Here is an 8,198-nt window from a genome sequence, read left to right as displayed (position 1 = left end):
TGACTGCCAAGGACCTAATCAGTATGTACATAAGTAAGATATTAGAACTAGACTTCAGAATAATGATTATAAAGATACTAGCTGGGATTGAAAAAAGCATAGAGGACACTAGAGAATCCCTTTCTGGAGAAATGAAAGAACTAAGATCTAACAAAGTCAAAATCAAAAAGGCTATTAATGAGATGCAATAAAAAATGAAGGCTCTAACTGCTAGAATAAATGAGGCAGAAGAGAGAATTAGTGATACAGAAGACCAAGTGATGGAGAATAAAGAAGCTGAGAAAAAGAGCAATAAATAACCACTGGATCATGAGGGAAGAATTCGAGAGATAAGTGATACCGTAAAGTGAAACACTTTAGAATAATTGGGATCCCAGAAGAAGAGGAAAGAGAGAGAGGAGGAGAAGGTATACTGGAGCAAATTATAGCTGAGAACTTCCCTAATTTGGGTAAGGAAACAGGCATCAAAATCCAGGAAGCACAGAGAACCCTCCTCAATATCAATAAAAATAGATCAATACCGCGACGTATAATGGTGAAACTTACAAATCTCAGCGACAAAGAGAAAATCCTGAGAGCAGCTTGGGACAAGATATTGGTAACCTACTAGGGTAGAAGCATTAGACTGGCAGCAGACCTATCCACAGAGACCTGGCAGGCCAGAAAGGACTGGCATGATATATTCAGGGTGCTAAATGAGAAAAATATGCAGCAAAGAATACTTTAGCCAGCTAGGATGACATTCAAAATAGAAAGAGTAATAAGGGGCACCTGGGTGGCGCAGTCGTTAAGCGTCTGCCTTCAGCTCAGGGCGTGATCCCAGCGTTATGGGATCGAGCCCCACATCAAGCTCCTCTGCTAGGAGCCTGCTTCTTCCTCTCCCACTCCCCCTGCTTGTGCTCCCTCTCTCGATGGCTGTCTCTCTCTCAAATAAATAAATAAAATCTTAAAAAAAAAGAGTGATAAAAATCTTCCAGGACAAACAGAAACTTAAAGAATTTGTGATCACCAAACCAGCCCTACAAGAAATATTAAAAGGGATCCTCTAAGCGGAGAGAGCCCAAAAGTAACATAGACCAGAAACAACAGAGACAATATAAAGTAACAGTCACTTTATAGGTAATATAATGGCACTAAATTCATATCTTTCAATAGTTGCTCTGTATGTAAATGGACTAAATGCCCCAATCAAAAGACACAGATTGTATATGAAAAAAAAAAGACCCATTGATATGCTGTCTGCAGGAGACTCATTTTAGACCCAAAGACACCTCCAGATTTAAAGTGAAGGGGTGGAAAACCATTTATCATCTAATGGACATCAAAAGAAAGCTGGGGTGGCCATCCTTATAACAGACAAATTAGATTTTAAACCAAAGACTGTAATAAGAGATGAGGAAGGGCAAAATATCATAATTAAAGGGTCTATCCAACAAGATGACCTAACAACTGTAATTATTTATGCCCCTAACATGGGAGCAGCCAAAAATATAAGCCAATTAATAACAAAATCAAAGAAACACATCAATAATAATACAATAATAGTAGGGGACTTTAACAACCCCCTCACTGCAATGGACAAATCACCTAAGCTGATGATCAACAAGGAAATAAGGGCTTTGAATGACACACTGGACCAGATAGACTTCACAGATATATTCAGAACCTTCCATCCTAAAGCAACAGAATACATATTCTTCTCAATTGCACAGGGAACATTCTCCAGAATAGATCACATCCTGGGTCACAAATCAGGTCTCAACTGGTACCAAAAGACTGGGATCGTTCCCTGCATATTTTCAGACCACAGTGCTTTGAAACTGCAACTCAGTCACAAGAGGAAATTTGGAAAGAACTCAAATACATGGAGGCTAAAGAGCATCCTACTAAAGAATGAATGGGTCAACCAGGAAATTAAAGAATTAAAAAAATTCATAACATGAAAACACAACTGTTCAAAATCTTTGAGATGCAGCAAAGGTGGTCCTAGGAGGGAAGTATATAGCAATACAAGCTTTTCTCAAGAAACAAGAAAGGTCTCAAATGTACAACCTAATCTTACATGAAAAGGAGTTGGGAAAAGAGCAGCAAAAAAAGCCTAAACCCAGCAGGAGAAGAGAAATAATAAAGATTAGAGCAGAAATCAATGAAATAGAAACCAAAAGAACAGTAGGGCAGATCAATGAAACTAGGAGCTGTTTCTTTGAAAGAATTAATAAGATTGATAAACCCCTGGCCAGACTTATCAAAAAGAAAAGAGAAAAGACCCAAATAAATAAAATCATGAATGAAAGAGGAGAGATCACAACCAACACCGAAGAAATAAAAACAATTATAAGAACATATTATGAGCAACTATATGCCAACAAATTAGGCAATCTGGAAGAAATGGATGCCTTCCTAGAGATGTACAAAGTACCAAAACTGAAATAGGAAAAAATAGAAAACCTGAACAGACCCATAACCAGCAAGAAAATTGAAGCAGTCATCAAAAATCTCCCAACAAACAAAAGCCCAGGACCGGATGGCTTCCCAGGGGAATTCTACCACACATTTAAAGAAGAATTAATACCTATTCTTCTGAAGCTGTTTCAAAAAACAGAAATGGAAGGAAAACTTCCAAACTCTTTCTATGAGGCCAGCATTACCTTGATCCCCAAACCAGACAAAGACCCCACCAAAAAGGAGAATTACAGACCAATATCCCTGATGAACATGGATGACAAAAAGTTCTCACCAAAATGCTAGCCACTAGGATTCAACAGTACATTAAAAGGATTATTCACCACGACGAAGTGGGATTTATTCCTGGGTTGCAAGGGTGGTTCAACATTTGCATATCAATCAATGTGATACACTACATAAATAAAAGAAAGGACAAGAACCATATGATCCTCTTGATGGGGCAGAAAAAGCATTTGACAAAGTACAGCATGCTTTCTCGATTAAAACTCTTCACAGTGTAGAGATAGAGAGAACACACCTCAATATCATAAAAGCCATGTATGAAAAGCCCACAGTGAATATCATTCTCAATGGGGAAACTGAGAGCTTTTCCCCTAAAGTCAGGAACATGGCAGGGATGTCCACTCTCACCACTGTTGCTCAACATATTACTAGAAGTCCTAGCCTCAGCAATCAGACAACAAAAATAAATAAAAGGCATCCGAATCAGCAAAGAAGAAGTCAAACTCTCACTCTTTGCAGATGACATAATACTCTATGTGGAAAACCCAAAAGACACTACCCCAAAATTTAAGAACTCATACCAGAATTCACCAAAGTGACAGGATATAAAATCAATGCACAAGAATCAGTTGCATTACTATACACTAACAATGAGACAGAAGAAAGAGAAATTAGGGAGCTGATCCCATTTACAATTGCACCCAAAACCATAAGATACCTAGGAATAAACCTTACCAAAGAGGCAAAGGATCTGTACTCAGAAAACTATAGAACATTCATGAAAGAAATTGAGGAAGACACCAAGAAATGGAAAAAACACAAAGAAATGGAAAATCCATGCTCATGGATTGGAAGAACAAATATTGTTAAAATGCCTATGCTACCTAGAGCAATCTACACATTCAATGCAATCCCTATTAAAGCACCATTAACTTTTTTCACAGAACTGGAACAAATAATCCTAAAATTTGTATGGAACCAGAAAAGACCCCAAATAGCCAAAGGAATGTTGAAAAAGAAAACCAAAACCAATGGCATCACAATTCTGGACTTCAAAGTCTACTACAAAGCTGTAATCATCAAAACAGTATGGTGCTGGCACAAAAACAGACACAGATCAATGGAACAGAATAGAGAACCCAGAAATGGACCTTCAGCTCTGTGGTCAACTAATCTTCGACAAAGCAGTGAAGAATATCCAGTGGAAAAAAAACCAGTCTCTTCAACAAATGGTGTTGGGAAAATTGGACAGCCACATGCAGAAAAATGAAACTCGGCCATTTCCTTATAACATACACAAAAATAGACTCAAAATGGATGAAGGACCTAAATGTGAGAAGGAATCCATCAAAATGCTAGAGAACACAGGCAGAACCTCTTCAGCCTCAGCCGCGGCAACTTCTTGCTAGACACGTCTCCAAAGGCAAAGGAAACAAAGGCAACAATGAACTATTGGGACTTCATCAAGATAAAAAGATTTTGCACAGCAAAGGAAACAGTTGACAAAACCAAAGGACAACTGACAGAATGGGAGAGGATATTTGCAAATGACATTATCAGATAAAGGGCTAGTATCCAAAAATCTATAAAGAACTTAACAAACTCAACACCCGAAGAACAAATAATCCAATGAAGAAATGGACAGAAGACATGAACAGACATTTCTCCAAAGAAGACATATAAATGGACAACAGACACGTTAAAAAGTGCTCAAAATCACTCAGCATCAGGGAAATTCAAATCAAAACCACACTGAGATATCACCTCACACCAGTCAGAATGGCTAAAATTAACAAGTCAGGAAATGACAGCTGTTGGTGAGGATGGGGACGTGGAGATAGTGACAGAGGGACCTACACTGTTGGTGGGAATGCAAGCTGGTACAGCCACTCTGGAAAACAGTCTGGAGGTTCCTCAAAAAGTTGAAAATACAGCTACCCTACAACCCAGCAACTGCACTACTGGGTATTTACCCCAAAGATACAAATGTAGTGATCTGAAGGGGCACATGCACCCCGATGTTTATAGCAGCAATATCCACAATAGCCAAACTATGGAAAGAGCCCAGATGTCCATCGACAGATAAATGGATAAAGAAGATGTGATATATATATATACATATATATATATATATATATGTATATTATACAGCCATCAAAAAAAGGAATCTTGCCATTTGCAATGATCTGGATGGAACTAGAGGGTATTATGCTAAGCAAAATAAGTCAATCAAGAATGACAATTATCATATGATCTCACTGATACGTGGAATTTAAGAAACAAAACAGAGGATCATAGGAGAAGAGAGGAAAAAATAGAACAAGATGGAACCAGAGAGGGAGACAAACAGTAAGAGACTCTTAACCATAGGAAACAAACTGAGGGTTGCTGGAGGGGAGGAGAGTGGAGGGATGGGGTAACTGGGTGATGGACGTTAAGTAAGGCATGTGATGTAATGAGCACTGGGTATTACGTAAGACTGATGAATCACAGGCCTGTACCTCTGAAACCAATTATATGTTAATTAATTGAATTTAGATAAAAAATGTTTTTAAAAAATCTGTTAGTCTCATGTATTATATTAAGGACTTCCCTAATCCCACCTGTTCATAGTATATGTGATGGAATGTTTTCTAGTATTTTCTAATATAATATTTCTAGTATTTTATTTAAATACTTTGTATTAATATTCATAAGTAATCCAGTAAGTCTATAGTCTCTTTTTTGTGTGCTGCTTTCTAAAAAATTGCCTAAATGTCCATGTTATACTTGCTGTATAAGAAAGAATTTGGAAGTTTTTCTTCATTTTAAATGATTTGAAACAATTTACAGAGCATTGGAGCTATCTAGCCTTTAAAGATTTGGTAAAACGTGGAATGTTTTTGGAGGAAATTCCCTGATAATTTTCTCTGTTTCTTCATGGAAATTAATCTGTTTAATTTTCTATCTTTAATTGGGTCATTTCGGCAAATTATATTTTCCAGGAAACTATTAATTTCATCCAAGAATGAAAATCTATTTGCATTGAAGTTTGCAACATTATTTCTTTTGAATTTTAAAATTTCTTCTGTTTCAATTATTTCTCCACTATTCTTTCTCATTTTGTGTTTGTGTGACGCTCCTTTTCTTCTTGAGTCATCAGCTGGTAATTTGTTTATTTCATTGATTTCTTTAGGAAACAAAATTTTTAATGTATTAATTAGATCTATTCTTTTTCTAATCTCTATTTCATTAATTTCTGCTCTTACCTTTATTTTCCTCCTTGTGTTTTCTTTTGCGTGTCTCTGTTGCTCTTTTGCTGGATATTATGACCTGGGAATTTAACCCATTTTTGCTTTCTTTCATTTTTATTCATATATGTGTTTGCTGTAAATGAACTGTAGATTCAACATTTTATGAACTGCATTGTTTTAGGAGAGTTTGTTGGGAATTTGTTAAGATGATTCAAAAACACTTCCAAGTTAGAAGAGCAAGGAGGAGGCTTGTGCTCCCAGAGATGAGAACTAAACAATTAGGATGATGTGGCACTGGCAGAGATAGAGAAATTGACCAATGAAAGAGAAGAAAAGCTCCAAGTCAGACCTGCTATGTTTAGAATGCTGTTGGACAACAGAGGTGGTGCATTATACCATTGAGGAAGGTGGGGGTGGGGGATTCAACAATGGAACTGCAAAAGATGGTCATCTGTTTTAAAGGACAAAAGTGGAACCTGACTCATACTATATAAAAATCCAGATGAATCAAGAACTTACATATGAAAAACAAAACTTGAAATTCTTAATGGAAAATGCAGAGGGGAAGAGGTTTCTTAAATCAGACCAAACAATGTCTATTGAACGAAAGACTTTATAAGCATGACTATTTTAAAATTAAGAATGTTTGTTCGTCAAATGGCACCTGAAAAGACAAGCTAAATATTAGAAGAGAGTCACAATATAGGCAACCAACCAAGAACTAGTAGCATAAGTGCACAGAAAGCTTCTTTAAATTTCAGCAAACCCCACAAATGACACCACAGAAATGGTAAAAATCAAGAATAAGCTTTTCACAGCAGAGGGAATGCCTACAAGTAAAGACACGTTTACCATCAGTGTTCAGGAAATGCAAATCAGGACCACAATAAGATATTACTTCACACCCTAGCAAAAAATACAAAGTCTGACCATACCAAGGGTCAGACACCATATGTGTCTATGGGATCTCTCACATATTCCCGGTCAGAATGTAAACTGATGCCACCATTTTGGAAAATAGTTTGGCACTATTCCCAAGCTCGAGTGTTCACATGCTCTTTGACCCAGCTGTCTCTCCGGCTGTGCTGAGACTGTAGGAGGGCCAAGTGGCATAGTGACAGAGGGACCAATAGAAAAGCTGGTGTCAAGTGGGTCAAAGGGACTGGCTGTAGGGGTGGAAAGCAGCCTTTCAATGCAAGAGATATTTAAATCAACAAAAGACTAGAACAAGGACTTCACAGAAAATGAAATCCGAATGGCCAATAATAAACATATTAAAATGTGCTCAAACTCAGTTGGCATTAGGAAAATCCTAGAACCACAGTGAAGCCCTTCTGCACACTCACTCAAATGTTTAAAATGTCGAGGAGGATGTGAAGCAAGCAGAACTCCCATGTGGGGCTGTGGGAGTGTAATGTGTGCAACTGCTTTGGAAAACTATATGGCTTTATATCAGGAGACCCAGCATTCTATTCCCAGGCAAACATTTGACAGAAATACACACCAATTTGCACCAAAAGACAGGGACAAAAACACCCACACTGCTGTACTATACATAGCCAAGTTATGAAGAGAGTAGATCCTAAGAGTTTTCATTACAAATACAAATTATTTTCCTTTCTTTTTGTTGCATCTATATGAGATGATGGTTCATAACTAATCCTATTGCGGCTATCATTTCACAAGATACATCAAGTCATTACACTGTGTACCTTAAACTTACATAGTGATGCACAGCAAGTATTTCTCAATAAAATAGGGGGCAAAGACTGTCCATAGCAGTACGATTCATAATAGCCAGAAACATGTGACAACTTGAATGCCTCGCAGCAGGAAAATGGGTAAATTGTGGCTTACTCACACAGTAAATCCTATATGGCCATGAGAACAAATGTACTACAAATACAATTTAGATGGATACGGGAAACAAAGGCAAAACAAAAACAAAAACAAAACAACAAACCCAAACATTAAATATCCTTACTACTTAGAGCCCATTGACAAGTCCTTGAAATAGGCAGAGTGACCTTCCTGTAGGGACTCAGCTGCCTCCATGTTAAACTTCGCCAACGGCAAAAGGCGATCTTAGCTTAACATTATCCCGACCCCTCCCCAGGATCCTATAAGTCTACTCTATCATATAAAAATTCCTTTAGAAACCTCCTTTATCTCTACTCCCCAATATGTATGTTTTTTTTAAAGATTTTATTTATTTATTTATTTATTTATTTATTTATTTATTTATTTATTATGAGTGAGAGCAGGTGCGCACCAGCA

Source organism: Ursus arctos, unplaced genomic scaffold (genome assembly GCF_023065955.2).
Source record: "Ursus arctos isolate Adak ecotype North America unplaced genomic scaffold, UrsArc2.0 scaffold_22, whole genome shotgun sequence".
In the NCBI taxonomy this organism is placed as follows: Eukaryota; Metazoa; Chordata; class Mammalia; order Carnivora; family Ursidae; genus Ursus; species Ursus arctos.
This window is presented reverse-complemented; position numbering follows the sequence as displayed.